Source organism: Stenella coeruleoalba, assembly GCF_951394435.1.
Source record: "Stenella coeruleoalba genome assembly, chromosome: 9".
NCBI lineage: Eukaryota > Metazoa > Chordata > Mammalia > Artiodactyla > Delphinidae > Stenella > Stenella coeruleoalba.
The window spans coordinates 75290535-75312445 of NC_137155.1; the positions used below are offsets into that span (position 1 = coordinate 75290535).

The window sequence follows — 21911 nt, forward strand, 5'->3', positions numbered from 1 at the left end:
GTCTGGATTTCATTTGCAAAGTGGAGATTTAGATCAATTACTTTGTGAGAGGACAAATAGAAACCTGTAAGGAAAAAAAAAGTTTCAAATTAAATCACCAAAAAACACTTAATGTAGTGAAAGAGTATGAGCCTATGGTCAAGCAGATGGGCTTGAATCCAGGGTCTGTCAATGTTGAAGTTGCTTGACACACAGAATAGATCTGTCTTCTTCACTCCTGCATTCCGGCAGATAAAACTTATTCGGCACTTATTAGGGACTCAAAATCTATTTGTAAATGAATAAATGTGTGCATGACTTTGGGTAAGACGTTATAATGCAAATCTTTACTACAAAGCATTATGAAAGTTAACTTGGATAATAGATATAAATGCTTTGTAAGTATAATAGGACATAAATATTAATAAAATAGTCTATTGTTCTAAACCTTTTTATATAACATCTCCATAGGATTAAAAATAAACAAATCTGCTGACTTAGATAAGGATGTTGTTTATTTACCCTCTCTAGTTTAAATTTCCTCCTTTCAGTTTGAACTCAAGTCTAGAACCAGCCATACCCTATGTCCCTGACACCACAATACATGAAACAACACAGATTAATTTATAAAACATCGATTATAAAATTCTGAAATCCACTAATATTTATCTTATAAGACATGGAAAATATAGCAAAGGGTAAAGAATACATTTTAAATAAACTCTAGTACCACTACTTGGAGAAAATAATCACTGGCATTTTTCTTTACTCTGGTGCACACACATACACACACTCACAGACACATGTAAATACATAAACACATGCATGCTGCATTTTCATTTCCTGTTCTGAATCATTAAATATTCCTCAAAATATTATTTTGAGTGGCTACTAAATATATATTACTATTTATTTAAAAATTAATAGTTTATCATCTCTCCAGTGTTTAATTAAAATAAATAATAGTGTGATAAAATGCATATGTGAAAACTTCACAACCATAGCTTTTTATTTCCTGAACATAGATCAATTGATGAATTTTTGTTTAAAAGAGCATTAATAATAATTTAATGTTCTGATACAAAATGTGCAATAGCCCTCAAGAGTGTAAAAATGACGCTGCCATCAGCAGTTCCCTCATACTTAAGCTTATTGCTTGTTTATAGTTCATACTTTCTGACATATATGTCCATATTCTTTGCCCATTTTAGCGTTGTGCTTGATGCTTTTTATTCGGTTTATAATGAATTATATGTAAAATGTAGAACATGCTTTTTGTGTAATAAAAACATTATTTGTCATATATTTTCCCATTTGGAACAAAATTTCTTAGGCAGGAACATCCCCAGAGTGTTAGAGGGAGAGGAAAGCGGCCACTTGAGTGGAAAGGAATGAAGCAGATAATTTTAAAACATGATGTCTGAAGTGGGGGACTGAGGGCATATGGGCCTTGCAGGAAGTGTAAGATCATTAGCATTAACTTGAAGTAAAATGGGGAGCTACTGCAGGGTTTTGAGGAGAGGAGTCACTTAGCTTTTTAAAACATGACTTGACTCTGGCTACTGTCTTTTTTTTTTGTAATTTTTATTGGAGTATAATTGATTTACAATGTTGTGTTAGTTTCAGGTGTACAGCAAAGTGAATCAGTGATACACACACATATATCCACTCTTTTTTAGCTTCTTTTCCCATATAGGCCATTACAGAGTATTGAGTAGAGTTCCCTGTGCTATACAGTAGGTCCTTATTAGTTATCTGTTTGGCTACTGTCTTGAGAACAGCTTGTGAAGGAGGCAAAGTAAAAACAGAAAGACAAGTTAGGAAATATTATAGAAATCAGAGGAGAGATAATGTAGCCTTTTAGACTACGAGAGAAGTAGTGAAGGTGGTCAGAAAAAATCAGGCTCTGGAAATATTTTAAAGGTATCGCTGAAAGGATCATTGATTAGACATTTATTCTGATGTGATGTTGGCGATTATATATACAAGTCTGGATTTCAGGAGAAAAATCTGAGTTGGAGATGTAAATCTTAGAATTGCCAGCACAGAAGTAGTACTTAAAGCGCTGGGAATGAATGAGATCCCAAAGGGAACATAGGAGAACATGCAGTGAGCTCTGGGCCACTTTAACACTGAAAGGAAAGAAGGGAGGGAAGAGACAGCAAAGGAAGCTGTAAAAGGGGTGAAAAGTGAGGTATGAGGAAAGTCAGGAAAAATGGAAGAAGGTGAGTCAAAGAGAAGAGCTTGGGCAGCTGTGACAAATACTAATTGCAAGTCAAGTGTGCCACTGATTTAACAATGTGGACGCCATGACCACGGTGTCTGTGGAGCAATAGCCTAATTGCACTGGGTTTAAGTGAGAATTGGAGTGGAGGAAAGGAGGGTAGACAAGTTATTTTTACTGTAAAATGGGAGGGAAACAATGGGTAAATAGCAGGCAGGGAAAGTGGGTTTAAGTGAAACTTTATATTTCATTTCATACTTAGAATGGGAGCAATACAGTCTATCTGTAAGCTAATGAGAAGTACCTAGTAGAGAGCAGGCATTTGAATGTGTCAATTAAAAAAGCAAGATTCCATATATATGGAATCTAAAGAAAAAAACGTGGTTCTGAAGAACCTAGGGGCAGGACAGGAATAAAGACGCAGACGTAGAGAATGGACTTGAGGACACGGGGAGGGGGAAGGGTAAGCTGGGACGAAGTGAGAGAGTAGCATGGACATATACACTACCAAATATAAAATAGATAGCTAGTGGGAAGCAGCTGCATAGCACAGGGAGATCAGCTCGGTGCTCTGTGACCACCTAGTGGGGTGGGATAGGGAGGGTGGGAGGGAGACGCAAGAGAGAGGAGATATGGGGATATATGTATATGTATAGCTGATTCACTTTGTTATACAGCAGAAACTAACACACCACTGTAAAGCAATTATACTCTAATAAAGGTGTTAAAAAAATGGCAGTATGAAATTTAGTGCAGATGTATAGAATTTGGTTTTACATAGGAATAAGAATAACGCCCTTTGAGCCATGAAGTCGGGGCAAATGCTGTAGGTGTGTAGAAACGGTAATGGGAGTCTGTGGAAATTGTGTTCTCACAGTGTCTGATCCTTATTCCTTGTTCATGTTTTTTCTTGAGTGAACATTCTAATTTTTGATGTATTCAATCTTACTAATCTTTTCTTATAGGATTTGCAGTTTTCACATCTTTCATTAAAACATCTTCCCTTACTCGATATGATTAAGATATATTCCTATACAGTTCACCCTTGAACAACACAGGTCTGAACAGCATGGATCTAATTATATGCCGATTTTTTTTTTTCAGTAAATATATACTGTAGGACTACAACATCCACAGTTGGTTGAATCTGTGGATGTGGAACCACAGATGCAGAGAGCCGACTGTAAAATTCTACATGGATTTTCGGTGGCACAAGACATCAGCTCCCCTAACCACCCCCCATGTTTGTTGTTCAAGGATCAACTGCACTTTATTCCATAAATTTTGCTTTTTACATTTAATTCTTTAATCTACCTGGATTGCACTTTTAGATTAATAAGTATAAAAGGTAGAAGAAACGTTAGTAATCTAATTTGAATTTTAAATACTAAAAATGTGTTTGGGGGATAATATACAAATACTGTCTCATAATAATACATTATGCCGTTTCATTTATTGTGGTTTATTTTCTTTTAATAAAGTCCTACACATATGTTGTTAGTTATTTTAGGTACTTAATTGTCTGTGTTAGTACTGTAGGTAGTATACTTTTTTTAAAAGTTATTTAAGTATCTGCTTAAAGTACTGAACTTGGAAGAATAAATCAGGAAGCATCTATATTTTCATCCAACAACTGCCCTTAAACTGTTTAATCTCCTTCCCTCCTCCCCCGCCCCTTGAATAGCTCCTGAGACAAAAGCCATCCCTTTCAGAACACTTTCAGTGACAATTACAAAACAAATTTTATCTCAGTAATTACAACTCACTATTCAGTATTAAAATGATGGTTCTAATAGTTCAATTGAAAATTTAAATCTCACTCTCAGGTCATAGATTTTCCCTTTCCCTACCTCCGGGCTGACTTATGCCTTGGAGACCTGGAATAGAAGATTCTTTTACTGTTCCTTCCCTGTTCATTACTTTCCCAACCTCTCTGCAACTTCTGGGTTTCCCTTCCCTCTCCAAAGTAAGGGTGGTGTCAAAGCAAAGATTTCATTGGACAAAGTTAAACAGGCAAGGAAGATTTATTCAAGACTATTGCAATAGGGAAGAGAGGCCAGAGCCCAGTCTGAAATAAAGGGCTGGAGAGTTTTTAAGACCTGGAGTTGGGGAGTCTTAGGCCACCTGTGTTTGCTAATTGGCTTTGCCCAAGGGAAAAGTAAACTTTCTCTTCTCTTCATAAGAGGAAAGAGTTTTACAACTTGGAGCAAGGCTCCCACTGAAGTCAGGCTCCGTCCTCCCACAGAGAGACTGGGAGATAGTTGCTCTATCTTCCTTGATGATTACATTTTGAAGGTTGGCTCCCAGATCCTTGAGAAAGACAGTTTAGGTTGTAAAACCGGCAAGAGGCTTTTAAAAAGATTTACATGTCAACGTGGCAGGGGAAGAATTTACAAGTACACTTTTTACTAAAGTAAATGTTTTAAGTGAAGGGAGGTCAGGGCCTTGAGTCAGGAAGAAACTTGTCTAAAATTTAATCAAGCTGAGGGGGAGATTAAGGCCATCTTGCTCAGGGGGTGCACATTGCTCTTCCCTTTCTTTTGCCTTAGCCAAAATTTAAAGACAATAGGAAGATCCCTTTTTCATTTGTAACTTTTTCTAATTGTTTATGCTGGTGTTTAGAAATAAAATTGATTTGTGTAAATTGCCTTTGTATTAGTCCAGAAAACATATGGACCTCTTTTTTTTTAAATTGTTTCTAATCAAGTCTCTTGGGTTTCGTAGGTAATTATCTTGCCAGCAAATTATGACAGTTTTCCTTATTTGAGATTAATATTTCCTTTTTCATTTGATTTTTTACTTTCTGTGCTTACCAGCGCCTTCCTTATGATGTTCAATATATGCAGTGATGGAAGGCATTCTTTTCTTATGCCTGACTTTAAAGAGAATGCTACTAATATCTCACCTTTAAGAATGAAATCTGATGTAAGGTATTTGGTAGCATTCTACTGAAGAAGACAATACCTTTATATTTTTATTTTATTAAGAGCTTTTACCTAGAGATTACTTTTACAAAGGGATTTGCTCCCATTTTCGTAGGTTTGGAAATAGTTATAAATTTAATATATTTAAAGTTAGCAATGTTTTTGTTCTCTATGCTTTTTTTCTTTTAGCTATTTATACATTTTTTATTTGGAGATGAAATAGAAATTCACTGATGCTTCAAGTAATTTTTAAATGTTATCTTTTACTTATAAATATTTAGTGCCTCTGGAATTAATGTTGGTGAATGCTGTGCCATAGGGCTCTAGTAATTTTCCTTATTTGTGATATCATTAGAATTATCTAGAACATGTGCTATTATGATTTGTTTCTTGACACAGTTCTTTATAATACAATGGTGGATATCATACTGTGGAGCCTGAATACTCAGGTTCAGGATTTAGCTGCTCTACCTTTGCCTTTGTGTCTCTGGTGGATATTTAACCCCTTAGTGCCGAGTTTACTCATCTGTAAAGTTGAGGTAAGAATAGAAGTATGGCAGGGAAAATTCTAAAGATGTTCCCCAAGGATTCTCACCTCCCAGTTATTCCATCAAATGCTAACCTAGATACTGCTCTGAAGGGACTTTGCAGATGAATTAAGGTTACAGAGAGATTATCCTGAATTATCCAGGTGGGGTTAATGTAATTACTAGAGCCCTTAAAAGCAGAAAAGGAAGAAAGGAGGAGGAAGGTGGTCAAAGATATTTGGCTAAAGAAGCAGCAGAAGAGAGATGCAGTTGCAGGGAAAGTCAGAGAGATTCTGGGTATAAGAAGGACTCATTCCATGCTTGCTGGCTCTGAAAATGGGAAAAGAGGCCACACACATGTTATGGAATGTGGGCAGCCTCTAGAAGCTGAAAATGATACCTGGCTGAGAGCCAGCAAGGAAATGGAGACCTCAGTCCTACAACCACAAGGAAATTAATTTGGCCAACAATCCGAATGAATTTGGAGGTGGATTCTTCTCCAGAACCACCAGTAAGGAACACAGCCCCAAGACACCTTGATTTTAGGCTGGCAAAAGTCTTGTTTGACATCTGACATATAGAAACTGTGGATAACACATCTTTGGGTTTTTTTTGTTTTTATTTATTTATTTATTTATTTATTTATTTTTGGCTGTGTTGGGTCTTCATTGCGGTGCATGGGCTTCTCACTGAGGTGGCCTCTCTTGCTGCAGAGCACAGGCTTTAGGCATGCGGGCTCAGTAGTTGTGGCTCACGGGCTCCAGAGTGCAGGCTCAGCAGTTGTGACACACGGGCTCAGCCGCTCTGTGGCATGTGGGATCCTCCCGGACCAGGGCTCGAACCCGTGTCCCCTGCATTGGCAGGCGGATTCTTAACCACTGAGCCACCAGGGAAGCCTCTTTGTTGTTTTAAGCCACTAAATTTGAGGTAATCTGTCATGGCAGCAACAGAAAACTAATACCAGTGCATACATGAAAGAATTACTGTGCATGTTAAATGAGTTCATTTGTGTAAAATGCTAATAATAATACCTAGCTGGTATTAAGTGATATGTAAATTCTGACTTATTAAGCTACACCTATATTATTTCATTCACTCAAATCAGATCTTATTTATTATAGTGTTATAATACATATATCTGGTATAAAATTACTGACATTATTTTTCTTTTAAAATATGTTCTTGGATATTCTCATTCATTTATCCTTCCTCATTCTGTCAAATTTAAATCACCATTGGAATTTCTATTACATGTATACATTTGAGTCTATCAATACATTTTTACTGATAAAATCATATATTTTATAACCAGATTGTTATATGCTTAGTATGTTTGTGCTTTCTCAAGAATTACTTTTGCTGTTTCTCTCACTCTGATATCCATGTTTATATTACCTGAAGTCAGCTTTCCTTTCATTTTCAAGGATACATGTTATATTTTGTTTCATTTCATTCTCTTTTTTGTATCTGTTATTTATTGCTGTCATATTATTAATACCCCATATTTAATATACTAATGCTCTCTCATTCTAAATATTTGTCTTTATTCTCTAGACTATAAGTGACAGTCCTACAGTTTTCCTCTATAATACTGATTCTAATTTATATAGTTTTCATTCAAAAATAGATCAAGTTTTAGGAACTTTTTAGTTTTCCTTATAATATTTTCATATCCCAATGAGATTCCTCTTCCTCCCTTTCTCTCTGTTCTTCATTTTTATCAAAACTTTTGATTTCATTGTGTTATCTCATCTTTTATCTACTCTTTATGGTCAGCATTTTCTTGAATTTTAAAGAATACATAATTATATTTTTCATATTTATCTTCATTGCTATTTTACTTTTTATGTTGACTTTTTATCGGTTTAATTACAAAATTCAGGTGTTCTTTGTTTCCCAATCTTAAATGGAAAGGGCTCCAGGGTGGCTTAGGTTTTGATATAAATAGCATGGGTAAATTATTTCTGCTCTCCTAATTCTTTGAGTCAGAAAATAATCTGGATTGTAAAATATGTGTACCCAACTGTCTGCTGTTTAACATTCACATCTCACATGATTCTTCTGAAATTAAAGGGCTTTCATTTTTTCAATGATAGGAATTTATTACTGGAATATTTGAAGCAGGATGCGATCCTTTCCTTTTCAGAAACAGTACATGAGCCACTGTAACCCATAACATACCAACACTCCAGCTTTTTCCATCTCTGTCCTGCCCTATGATGGACTTCTCATCCTAGGGTGTAACAGGTCACTGGATGTCAAACTCAGCCCTGAAATGGAAATAAATGAGAACAAAAGCAGTTAGTGTAGTCACACTCTTGGGGAAGAAAACAGAAAGCTACTCCTATAAGGTGTATTCATGTATATTTTGGGTAGATAAAGGAATAGATATTTCCCCCTTCTAGTCTGGGAAGATTTGTTTGCTTTGCGATTGGTTGGAAATCTGCCATCATCTTCTTAAAGCTTTTCATTTTTTGCTTTAGGGTCTCATCTCTGTTATGGTTCAGAACTGTTTCTTTAGGGACCTGGCAAATCCTTGACCAGTGTTCACAGTTTTTAGTGTTATAACTTTGTATCTCTTGCTGTGTTTTCATGGGCATTTCAATGGGAATTTCGTAGCCTCAACTAGCAGTCGTTATTTCAAATTGTACTCAAATTTTTCTTTGTTTTTGCTATATGTTTCATCAAACGGTAGTTAGCAGAAAATCATGTGAGATTTTGGCAATAGATTGACTGCTGGTCTTTCCTTGTGAGGCTGAAATTTGGGGTACTATTTTGTATCTTTAAAGTATTTGAAATATTTTATGAAAACTGGGCAATGCAGTGTTTGGTAGCAGCTTATTTGATAATCATAAAAACGAAAATGTGATGAATAAGAAAAATGAAACTGAAATTCAGAATTTAAGGTAACTCATCCTTCCATCTATTTTCAAATTATTTGTTCACAAAAAGAAGATATTTTTGACATACTGCCATGTTTAGTCATAGTTTTCAGGAGAGAAGTCCTTTATGTGTTATGTGTCAGTAATAAACCCGCATAACTTTTTTTTTTTTAAGAAGATGTTCGGGGTAGGAGTTTATTAATTAATTAATTAATTTTTGCTGTGTTGAGTCTTCGTTTCTGTGCAAGGGCTTTCTCTAGTTGTGGCAAGCGGGGGCCACTCTTCATCGCGGTGCGCGGTCCTCTCACTATCGCGGCCTCTCTTGTTGCCAGGCTCCAGACGCGCAGGCTCAGTAGTTGTGGCTCACGGGCCTAGTTGCTCCGCGGCATGTGGGATCCTCCCAGACCAGGGCTCGAACCCGTGTCCCCTGCATTAGCAGGCAGATTCTCAACCACTGCGCCACCAGGGAAGCCCCAACCAGCATAACTTGATGGATAATGATATGAATGTCCACAGGCTGTGTCTTATTTTGGTGATGTTTTTCCAGTGCAATGCAACCACATAATAAAATTCTATATGTATGCTGACTAGGAGACTACATGTTATTAAACTCATTTTGAACAGCTGACATCAAGAAAGTCTCAAATGTTCTGACCTGTTTTAAGTAAGTCACAAAGATATTTCTCACCCAATTTCTCAGTTCCTATTATTGTTTTTCTATCTTATTCTTTTGAAAATAATTGACTTTCATGCCTCCTTTCATCTTTTTAAAAGCTGAATGAGAGCCTTTAAAAGAAGCAGACTGGGCAAAAAAAAAGAGAGAGAGAGAGAAAATGCTTCAAAGAAACAGTAAAGCACGATTTGAAACTGTCACAGCACTGGGAGCTGCTGAAAGACAGAAATGTACTCAGGCTTATGGAGAGCTGCCTGCATGGACCATGACTCCTCCAGTAACTCCTTTGGAGACTTATAAGCAGCGATGCATTCACTAAATCACAGCTTTGAACCCCAGTCAAAGAAGTGTCTCTCCTTCAGTGCAGCACTGCCAGTATTTGGCATCCACTTGGCTAGCTTTTGACCCTTTCCTCTAAGACAGACCTCTTATTTATATCACGCACTCCTGTCTTAGCCCTGCTCCTCTCTCTAAAATCACAAACAAAGGAAGGGAAAAAGGAAATATATCAGGATTTTTGATGGGAGGAACCATTCAGTGCTCTCTCCTTCTCTTTGCTCAACTCATACCCAGTCCAAGTCACAACCACAGGATATAGACATGAAATGTTATTAACCACCTGGAAAATATACAGTAGCCATATAAATAAACAGAAGATGAAGTAGATTTGTTTTCATGCCCATAGAGCATGATCTTTTTTATCTACTGATAAGCAACAGGAAGCTGAGCACACAGGGCTTTAAGTAACCACCACTTTATGTTTTGTGAGGCATAACTATGGGCACAGGCACACAGGTGATTCTTCTGTTCCATTGGGCATCAGCTCCTCAGTAATCATATTTTTCTGGCACCTAGATTGATCTGGATGGTCTGAGATGATTTTACTCATCTGTCTGGCAACCTTGGGAAGGAAGGAAAGGCTGAAGGCTGAGCTCAGCTAGACCCCTCTGTGATGTAGTCGTAGGGCCTCTCCAAGTGATCTCCCCAGCCAAGTAGTTGGACATCATCCATGGTGACTCAGACTTCCAAGAGACTAAGATAGTACTTGCTACATGTTTTAGAGCTTAAGCACAGAGTGTCACCCTTATTCATCAAAGCAGTCTTGAGCCAGCCCAGATTCAAGGAAAATAAGAATATACTACAGCTCTCAACAAAAGGGGAATTAAAGAATTTGTGGCATCCTGTTACCATCTCAGGACACCGTATATTTTCAGGGCTTAATAATAATATATGGAATAGTTAGTGTCCTTCAAGTTAGTTCCCCATGTGTGCACTAGGCTCAGTTCAGTGCTTGTTAATGCAGTGCTGCAGGTGACAGACAGGAATTCACATTTCAGTACAGTCACTCTGTACTGTGTGTGTGCACACACATGCAAGCAAGTCTTACCCCCCCAAATCATCTATGTTACAGAGTAAATTTGAGGCAGCTAGACTGAGTTCCAAAGCATTTTAAAGTGGTATGCAATAACAATCAAAGAAGATCATTTCTCTCTAGGGAACAATATGTCATAAGCACTGTACATTCAGCAGTGGGTGGGTTAATCACATGTTATTTATAAATTATAAATGAAAATCAAATTGCCAGTGGTTGATGAACCCAGGCATAACTTCTCTGAGCTCATCATCTGCTCTATCTTTAGGCAAAGACATTGGTGGTGAAGGCTGCAAAATGAGAGCTAGTAAAGTTGAAAGTGGTAAATCATGATAAAAAGAAGAAAATAGAGTATTCTTGTCTACCTGACTATAATAGAATAGAATTATACAAAGGAAAAAAAGAGGGAGGGAAATGTGAAAGAGAAGGATGAAAGCAAGCGGAGGGGAGGAAAAATACAAAAAGGGAAAAGAGGTAGAGAAGGAAACACTTCTCTAAAGAAGAGGTAGAGAAAGGAAACACTTCTCCTAGATACTTTCTTCATCTCAGATACAAATAATTTGTGTCCTGCCGAGTATCTACCTACACAAAATACGCTTTGCTGCCATGACGGCTATCCCCAGATAAATTATTTTAAGCTGCTTATTAACTACTAAAAGGGAAGAATTGCTTTGTTTACTTCATGGCCTTTCAAGTACTTGACATAATGTTAGGAATTGTGTACATATTAAAGCCAGGTTACATGAAAGAAAGATAATTCAATCTAAACATATGCCCAGGTTGGGATATAATGAATGGATCACAGGTATTGGCTTTATTATTACATTAAATGTACTACTTTATATCACCTTTGTAGATATCAAAGTAAAGCAATGAAAAGAATATTAAAGCAATTAGATATTTTGTCTTAATAACTAGATATTTCATCCTAATAACTAGATAAAAGGTCCTTTTCACTTCCTTGATAAAAACTTGCAAACTTGGTTAAGGATATGTCTGAGATGGGAAGGTAAGTATTAGCATATATCTAATGAACATCACACTTATATTTAGAACTAGTCTTTTTTTTTCCACAATGCACAGTTTCCCATATTCATCACAATGCCTATGACATACACAAAGCCATCATTGCCCTGTGGCATAACACTACCCATTACTGTAGCAAAATTGTGACTTGTTTTCAGGCCTCTCTTTTAGGAATCTAGAGTGAGGTTGCCATCTTAAGAAAGGCTATTCTAAGAATCTCAGGTCATTAAAAACAAATCTACACAGATTTGTTTTGGGATTCCAAAGGCATCTTCAGCTGAACATAAAGAACACCTTGTGAGTGTAGATTAAGAAATACATCACCTCTAATTATACATTATTTCTCTTTTATAATGTATCATATAAATATATAAATTTTAGGAACATACACATCAAAATCTTATGCAAACCTAAGAATGTAGCTTGACACGTATTACTGTGAAATTATATGTCTGATAGAAATGATTCCTGGCAAATAGTTATCTTGTTTATATGACCATGATTTTGTACTTGTTTTGTCAGTTTCTGGAATCAGTTGTATATAAATATTTTAAATAATCTTCATGTGAAACTATCAAGTTATAAGGGCTTTATATAAACACTATTTACTATAGAATTTAACTAGAGCCTCTACTTCACGTGTGAGTGTGTGTATGTGTGTGTGTGTGTGTGTGTGTAGTATATGTAGTAATTTCCTTGGAATGCCTCAGGGTTTATTAGTGCTATAATATTATACACCTTATCAGTGGTTCAAAATGTTTATCCAAGGCAATCTGCATCATATATTTCAAAGAAGAAGAAACAACAAAGACTATATTTATATAGCACTGTTGTTCTAGTAAAGCTATTCCTGGAAGGAAGGGTCTCTACTATTTATTTAGAAATTTATGATTTTTCAATATTTATTGTTTCAGAGAAAAGCAAAAGAAGACAGAAATTTCTTTAACTTATTATACATACTTCTCATAAATGTATCTTCTCCAAAATTCCCTATTATTTGTATATAAGAAATACACTTTATATAGGGTATTTCTGAAACTGTGTGTTTTGGGCATGCTCACCCCTACCAAGCACCAACTTCAACAGAATTATCACTGTATTTAAAGCTTTCCTCAACCAGTTTCAATTGCAGAACATTCTCGATAAAATTTTAGAATAATTAAAATACCTTTTTTTCTCCCCTAAACTCTGCAGCTAACTCACTATCAAAATTTAAATATGTGGGAGAAAAATGTATGCAGAAATTGCTTGATAGCAAATATGAAAATTAAAGTACTAATATAATAATTTCAAGATATTTAAATTAATGCTTAAATTAAGTCCATGCATATATACTTTGGACAGATAAGGTAGTGCATATTTCGTATCTGGTGTTATGGTACGTGCTGGAGATTTAATAATTATACATATGCTCTGTACACAGTTTATGAGATTTCCTAAGAGAAAAGATATATCCAAGTTGAATCAAAGTATATTCTTTGGTGACATGAAATATTTCTAATATTATTCTTTAATTCTAAAAGACTAATAGTATTTGCAGGTTACATCAAGAATCAAAACAAATGGTAAAATTAAATCACTACTCCTCTCAAAGTCAGAAGGGTTTAATTATCACTTAATCGAACATATAATCCACTAATCATTCTACATTATCCTTGACACATAAAAATTCAACTGTTTAATTCAAGAGCAGTCTGTTTCTTTCTTTTTTTTTTTTTGGCTACCTATAGGGGAAAGTTCTTACTTAAAATGAACAAAAACCTGCTGGTTGTCATTCCCAGGTTCGTTGGGGAGGGGAGTGTAGACAACTTAACTATCTAAATCCTAAATATTTTATTATCTATATCTCTTAAGTATATAATCATTTGCTTTTTATTTTAACATCTTTCTTTCCCACTGGAATACAATTTCCACAAGAGTAAGGATTTTCTTTTGTTGACTGCTGTTTTCCAAACATTTAGAACAGATCTTTCCCACTAAAAGGTGTTCCATAAATAATAGATGAATAGATAAACAGATACAATATCACAAGTATAAAGTAGAATGTGGCAGATGCTGTTGAAGAAGCAGCACATTGCCTTGGGCCATGTGAGTTCACCTGTTGCTACAGACTTTTTCCAACATGCTGACTGCATCTGTCTCCCTTCACTGCCTGAGGGCTTTCTCCAGAACCAAGGGAGCTTACTCCCCACCCTCAGATGAATTCTGTAGTGTGGTGGATTTATCACCCTTGAGAGCAATGCTCCACCAACACAGGATGAGAGTTAGTAGATAAACGCTAGAGTCTACCTTCCCTCGGGCAAAACAATTCTGGGAGTTTTTCCACAATAGTTTTCAGACCTTCCCCACACCCCGGGAGGATTGATTGAGCCTTAGTTGTCCTGAATTAGGAAGAGAACAAATTTGGGAGTCATCAAAATGCTACATTAAAATAACTTGTTCAATACTTAAACAAAAAGTACTAATAGATTTCAGGTATGTTCTGTGCAGCAATGTGTATCATCTTTAGACTTTCTGTCAGTGCCTGTCACCCTGCCATTCCTAAGTGCCCTTTTGGGTTTAAATTGTAGAGAAGAAGGCATCTTATACAAAACATAGAGTTATCATTTCATATTTAACAGTTATCTTTCCCAAAGCTTAAATAATTATATTTCAACACAGTTAAAACAATGAAATCTTTAATCTTGTATATTTCTTATCAACAAGGATTTCCAGACTTTGTGTATAAACATTACAAATATCATTTTGAATATTAGTTGTTTTCAGTGAGTTCAACTATGTTTGATTTTTGAAATATCTCTTCTTGAAAAGATAAACTTTAAAAAAGTGATGTGGAGTAACTCATTTTAACTTAAAATGAGGAACATCAAAACTGACATATGTTTTTGCATATATATAACTTAGTGGTACTTATTGCTATTTGGTGTGTTTATTTTGTGTGATTTTGTAAAATAATGTATAATGAGATCTGTCTTTTCCATTATCAAAAACATATTATTAACTAACCCATGTGATGAAAAGTGAAGAGGGATTCTACATTTGGTGAGAGATTCTATCTTAACATTTCTTTATGTACATGCTACGTAAGAAGGTACTATTAAAATGACTATGCCTTGTTGCTAAATCAAATGACCATAATGGGTTCAAGCCCCATAATACAGTGTCTGAAAAAAACAAAGTCTATTTCTTTTCTGTACTAGTTCTAAAGACAATTCTGTTCTACACGGACATTCGGAGACTCAGATATCTTCCATCATTTTGCAGCCACATCCCGCAAACCATTTTCATGTCTCAAAGCTGTATCACCGTTGGTTCTAATTATTATGTCCTTCTTGAGGACTAAACACAGAAGTAGAAACATCCCTTCTGCTCACATTCCACTGACAATCACTTAGTCATACAGACACACTTCTCCGCAACGGAAGTGAGACATAGAGTTTAACCATGTTACCAGAAAGAAGGGAAGACAATTTTTGGAGGACCACTCACTATTCCCTAAGGAAATGGTTAGGGCTTAGTCGCTTATAAGTATAAAACCATTTCATATAATTAGAATTCTTGAGATTGGTATAAGTTTAAAAGACAATATATATTGTATTCATCCCCACTGGGTTTGCTTAACAAGTGATGTTTGACCAGTTCTTATGAACAAGAATTTTAATTTCTAATATACAACTCAAATCTAGTTTATGACATACTTTAATATAATATTGATGTAAAGTAATCAGTAACCTGTCACATTCAAGGAAGTTTAGAAGCACAACATCTCATGGAGGCATGTATAACTGCTTGAACATATATTTACTTCAGAATTATTACAGAATCATTCTGATTCATAACCATTGCTAGATTTTTTTTTTGCAAAAGCTGAGATTTAGAAATTGCAATTATTGCACACATTCCTCCCTGGTGATAAAATTAATGGCACTGAGCCCATGCTCAGCAAAGACAGCTTCATTTTTCAGTGAGCTTATGTGTACATTAATAACATAACAAATAAAAATCCCAAATCCTCTCCTATTACTGCTCCTTAGAGAGATGAAAATGCCTAGTAATTTCATCTTTCAACACAGCATAATATAAAGTTGGTGAAATTGATTAGCCAAACAAACAATATTGTTAGAAACATTTACCTGATCTGGATATTATCATAAACTTTAAATATCTATCAGTATAATTATGATTATTATTTAATAATAATTGTCTCAGCCTTTCAGAGTTTCAGAAACAAGCTTCTTTGTACTGTTCTATTATGTGGAGATTGAAAACTATATAAAATTGATGATTTATGTACAAAACCATTAGCATTAATTTTACAAAACAAGGCCAAAATGAGTCAACTTGATAATAGTTTCATCTAGCTTAGTGAAATACGTTTCAATAGTACTTATTTTTGAAAGAAAGTAGGCTAATGGCCAGGACATAAAAATGCAAGGGTATTTATCTAGTTTACTAGGTATGTATGTAGATTTACTAGGTATGTAGATTGTATTATTTAATCATGATTCTGCTTCCTCATGCCATGGTTTAATATGGAAAAAAAATATTTTTCCACTGACTTTTGCCTTGGCCAGGTAATTTTTTTTCCACCAGTAGAAGGTGGATAGAACAGAGTTCGCCAGTACCAAGCAGAGGTTTTCAGAGACGTTTTGTGTTTTCTTTCACCACTCCAGTTTTTCTGTCTTCTACTATGAGAACATGTCTTATATAAGATACACTCCTTCATCCTGGTTCTCAAAGCAAGGAGACATGTGAAGCAGTAGTTCACCCAACTTGCATCCTACATCCAAGTCTAGCAGAGAAGCCCCATAGAGCTCTCAAGAGGAGTCATGACAAATTGTCAAACACGAAAGCAAGATAGAAATGCAAGGCATTGTAAATGTCAGTGTTGTCAGCTGAATGTTATGCACGATTATAACAAAACCAAACTAATACAGAAATTGATACCAGATGTAGAATGCTGCCACAACAAAACATGAAGTATGTGTCACTGACATAACAGGTACACGGTGGTTAGCCATTAGGCTGTTATTACAGACAATTTTCAACCCATGTACAACAATGGAACTAATTTGACAAAACTGCATCCTGAAATAACTTGGGGTAGAAATGTTCCTAATGAATTTCTGAATGAGGGCACAGAAGTCCCTTGAGCTGAAGTGATGCGTGCAGGTTCTGCGCAGAAACCTTAAGAGGCATCACATGTTTCTGTTTACCCCTCTTGCACTCTTCCCTCTTTCAGGAAAGCCGCATGTCCCACATGAGAGGTACTCCCTTAGTTTGTGTCCCACAGTGAGGAGGCATGTGGAACAGACTTAATCCTAATACTCACCCTGTGGCCCATCTCAGCAGAATCTAGCAGAGGTAATCTCAGCAAATCCCAGTAAATATATCTAAGTAAAGAAGCAGTCAAAAAATGCATAGCTCTAATGTGCAATTAACAAATGAAAGTTGCCGTAACCCACTGGGTTTCAAGCTTCTTTATTAATCAGCACTATCACAGCAAAACCTGATGAATTATACTAAAATGCGGTCCCTAGTTTACTTGTTTGTCATTATCAGCTTTGTGAACTTAAAGAAAAATAAACAACGTAAGAGTTGTGAGTTTCAATTTTATTCAGGGTCTTGCTGAGGACTGTAGCCAGGGAGACAGCCTCTCAGTAGCTCTGAGAGAACTGCTCTGAAAAGGCAGGGGAGAGGACCGCTGATGTATGGTTTCTGGCTGAGGAATACGTGTATCCAAGCATACACGTATTAGTAAATTAGCATACACGTTCTTAGTAAAAGATTACCACTAGTCACAAAGAACAGGTATCTCAAGTTGGTGCTTTTTAGTGTATGGGAAGATGCAAGTATGTGGGTTCATTAAAATTCTCCCTGAGATACACATCTAACTATTTGTGGGGCCTGTTTTTCTAAAGCACAGAATGCCTCATCCTGTTTGTCATCGTGAATCCCTTTGATGGTGCACTGCGGGTCAGCAACTGCACAGGTTACAACTCAGTCCTTCTTCCTTGCTTACCCCTTAGTCATCACTTTTACTTTATTTTGACCATTTTTTCTTAGAAAGTACATTGTTTCCTGACAGTATTTACTGTTATACAAAAACAACTGCACATATTTTTTATGGGCAATGCCATTCAACAGAAATAGAAGTTATTTGCAAGTAGGATGAATTCTACTTTATATGCATCCATTATAGTTCTTAATAGTTTCTTGGTTGAATCTAAAATTTTTCTTAAAGTATAATCTCAAGTGATCTTCAGTGTGCATTAAGTATTCTTGGGTGTTCTAATTGTATGTTTAAATTTCTTTAATGATTTAATGGATAAATTTAAATACTCAATCTTTCCAGTTATCTTCTCAAAAAGATCAGAAACCTGATTTTGTTTACAAAGTTATCATAAATATAAAATAATACACAAGGAAAGCTGAGAAACATGTTATAGTGTAGAGATTTTTTTTCTAAACCTAATTAGATATGCTAGAATATTAAGTAACTTTAGTAAAATCTGTGCAATGAGTAATTTACTTGAAATAATCTAAAAGGTAACCTATATATAAGAAAACAGTTTGGCTTTTTGTTTCTTTGACAAACAATTTAACCTTTATCATTCTTGGTTAGACTGGAAATCTTTGAATGACCTCATGATCATTTTTGGCCACAAGGAAATACAGTGTTTTATACATTGTATGTAAGAGAACAGATCTACTGTGCCACTTTGTAAAGAATCAGAGCACTGCCTCATGCAGTCTTGGACCATAGCAGTACACACAAATCTAGAAAAAAACAGGTTTACCTTCAACTCAAAACTTACCACCATTATAGAAATTTTATTACACAGATATGACATGACAGATATAATCAGATAATTAAAATTTCACTTTCACTGACAAAAATATTATTTTTGTTACTAAAATATTTTGAAAACAATTTTTTTACTTCACTAATATTTTTAAATTTATGAAATGATTGCATTTGTAATCCATTTAAATGTTTATCCTATTATAATTTTGTCTTTATATTGCTGCCCTATATCTTAGAGTCTTTTTGTGTGTGTGTGTGGTACACGGGCCTCTCAATGTTGTGGTCTCTCCCGTTGTGGAGCACAGGCTCCGGACCCGCAGGCTCAGCGGCCATGGCTCATGGGCCCACCCGCTCCGCAGCATGTGGGATCCTCCCGGACCGGGACACGAACCCGTGTCCCCTGCATCGGCAGGCGGACTCCCAACCACTGCGCCACCAGGGAAGCCCTAGAGTCTTGATATAGATAAATAAATCTTTTTTATTTAAGTACTCTTTCACCTAATAGAGGTATGAGTCTGGGATATCACTTTAGATTCTTGTGAGGAAAAAAATTAGTTGCTGGTTTCAATTAGAGGTTGAGCCAATTAAAAAAAAAAAATTCTAAGTTAGCTGGTGTTTGAATTGCATATATTCTAATATTCTCATTAAAGGCATACATCAATAACTTACCTAGGGATAATATTTTAGCAGGCAGTGTTTAAAAGAGTTTTATGAATTACAAAATCATTCACAAATCATTCCTCATCTATAAAAGATTCCTTCAATATTTTTTTGCCTGATTTCAGATTTTATATTAGTAATTACAAGGTTTTAAAACCTATCAGCCATATGCCTCAGTATCTTTCCAAACAAAATATCATATACTAAGTCACACTTTTCATAATACTTAAAAAGGTAAGTGTTTCAAATATGAATGTTCTTAGTAGCTATTTTGCAGTATTTTAATCTAAACTTCAGGCTACAAAAAATATTGGTAATAAGGAGATGAAAATATAATAATAGTTCAACTCTTTCTTGTAAAATGATTCCTAAATAACTTATGTATCCGTTTTGAGTAACCTGGTTTTCCTGTAGGTGGTTTTGTTCCTGTGTCATCTTTATATTGGATCAATTCAGTAACTCTTCCAGTCAGAATATTAGATTTAAATCTCCATCTATTATCACTTGTGCAAAGTGAAAGAAATTCATTTTTGTCTCTATTGCTTCATTTAAATGTGGACAATAATATCACTCATTTAGTTATTATGAGTAAAATTACTTATACCCAGGAGAGTATGTAGTATATAATTATCATGTAAATGTTTGTGCATTTCCATTTCACTGGGAAATTCTCATTTCACCCATATGTGATCACCAACATTGTTTCCAGAAGTCTTATTAGTAAAAATAATTTTATCTTCATACTTAGCACTGCCTATGAAGAATAGACAAAATATTCTGGTGCTCCATTGTACAAAGCAGACCAGTATATATTTGTATACATATAGGTCACAATTCTCAACACGTATGTATGCAGTTGTATTCTTAGAGAAATGTATATGGATATGTATGTGGGTGTGTGTGTATGGGTATGTGTGTGTGTATGTGTGTGCGTTTATTTATCAACATATTGTGAAAGAGGGAAAAGGATATGCTTTTTAATAGATAAGACAGGCTCTGTTAGAGTACAAATGATAAACAGCAGTAATAATGTGTAGCTTTGATTAATTTTTGAAATGACTTTCCTTCCCAAATGTAAGTGAACAAAATCAAAAATTTTAATTTGTCTATAATTAAAGTTCTGGTTCTTAACAAACGCCCATTTATTGAGCTACAACGATAAAAACGAGTACCGACACTTTTAGGCCCTGAATCTTTTCTCTGCCCATTGTTTGCCGTGACCCGTGGCTCTGCAGTTTTGGAAACTCCCCTTTATCCACTGTTCTCCTTGACCATATCTGAATTGAAGATTTTGGAGCATGCCATCCTCAGGACTGTACGGACTTTAAAGCTTACTGCTCATGTAAGACTAGGGGGTCTCAATGATTCCAAAAGTCAAAGGTATTTTTAGTTCAGCCGTATGGTTTCTTTACTAATAAGATGCCTTCACACATTGACTAGGCATTGCATTCACTGCTAACCACACCAGAAGTTCCTTCTTAATTCATGTCTCAAATCTGCATTATTTTTCTGCCACTTTGCTCTCATGTATCCCACCTCAACTTGGTCCTTAAGGTGGTCTCTGCTCCTTTCTCCCTCCCCCCCCACCCCCTTTCTTTCTTATACATTGTTCATCTAAGATATTTTACCAAAACTTTGGTTCCCATATCCCATTGTTTGGAGTTAGAAACCAGTGGCTTTTCAACCTGGAAGACCCTTTTATCCCTTCATTTCTGACCATAAACTGGCCGGTTTGTTCATGTGTTAAACTATCCCTTAGAACGTGTTTTTTAAATCCATCCCATAGAAGCCAACACACCCTAACAAGGTTTTATGTTCTAAGTCCTGCTTTCTAGACTTTTCCCCTCAAGTGGCTGACGCAGCAAATACATGCGTTTTTCTTTATTACTGCCGGTGACGACTTAGTAAATCTTTTGCAGTTACAAACATGGATTGCCATTTTTTATATCTCCAATATTAGTTTCCTCACTTCTGCCATCCAATGGCTAAGTCGATGCCACATATTTTTGGGTTTTGCTAAGGCAGAACCCTACTTCAAAAAGTCACTTTCTGTATTAGTTAGGAAACTAACTTTCTATATTAGTTAGGAACTGTATTTAAGAATGAGAAAGAAAAACTATTCATCAAATAACCTTTATCCTAGAATTTTAATGACATCAAAAAGAATGTTCAAGAAACCAGTTACTTTATGGTAAATGTGTAGAAAACTCAAAATATGAAGTCGGCTTGAGAAGTAATAATGAAATACAATGAAGGTGACATCCCCCCCAAGGAAAAGAAAAATACAATATAAATCATCTCTTAAAATACTTCCACTGCATTTTTAAAAATTGTGAATTAGGGGTTATGTTTACCTAACTAATCTTCCTCCAGATATCAAGGAAACAGAAAAAAAAAACAAAAACCTTCAAATAGAACAAAGAAATCGTTTCTTTACTGCTGAGCCAACATCTTCGTATACAATCCTGACTTTTTAGATGAATAATAAATAACAAATAAGTTGTTTAGAAATGGCTAATGATACCCTTCCCTCCGAATCAAATAAGGATAAAAACATTAGCTATAGAACAGAAGTTGTATATGTAACAAGGGATTAATTAAAGACACCCACAGCGTTTTATTCAAGGGTGGAGAGAGAGGCAAGTTTGAGTGAAGATTTCCTAAATATAAACAGAGGGGAAAAAGGAAATTATTTTGTTAAAGAAATAAGCTTCAAGAAATTGATTTCTTCTAATGATAATAGATAGAAATGTTCTCAGGAAAGCAAGTTCAAAAGGTAAATGAGTCCAGGAAATCTCAGTGCCACTTGCAGGAATTATTCCAGCTGTATTTTCTA

The 21911-nt window shown here is 35.5% G+C and overlaps 1 long non-coding RNA gene across 2 annotated transcripts in view; it reads right to left on the reverse strand.

The window, feature by feature from the left end:
* The window catches only part of LOC307191694, a 105693-nt gene that overhangs the window by 7074 nt on the left and 76708 nt on the right, over positions 1–21911 (reverse strand). For both annotated transcript variants that reach the window (XR_013829825.1, XR_013829826.1), the window contains exon 3: positions 7836–7924. This is a non-coding gene — a long non-coding RNA (uncharacterized lncRNA). The remainder of the gene's footprint in view (positions 1–7835; positions 7925–21911) is intronic.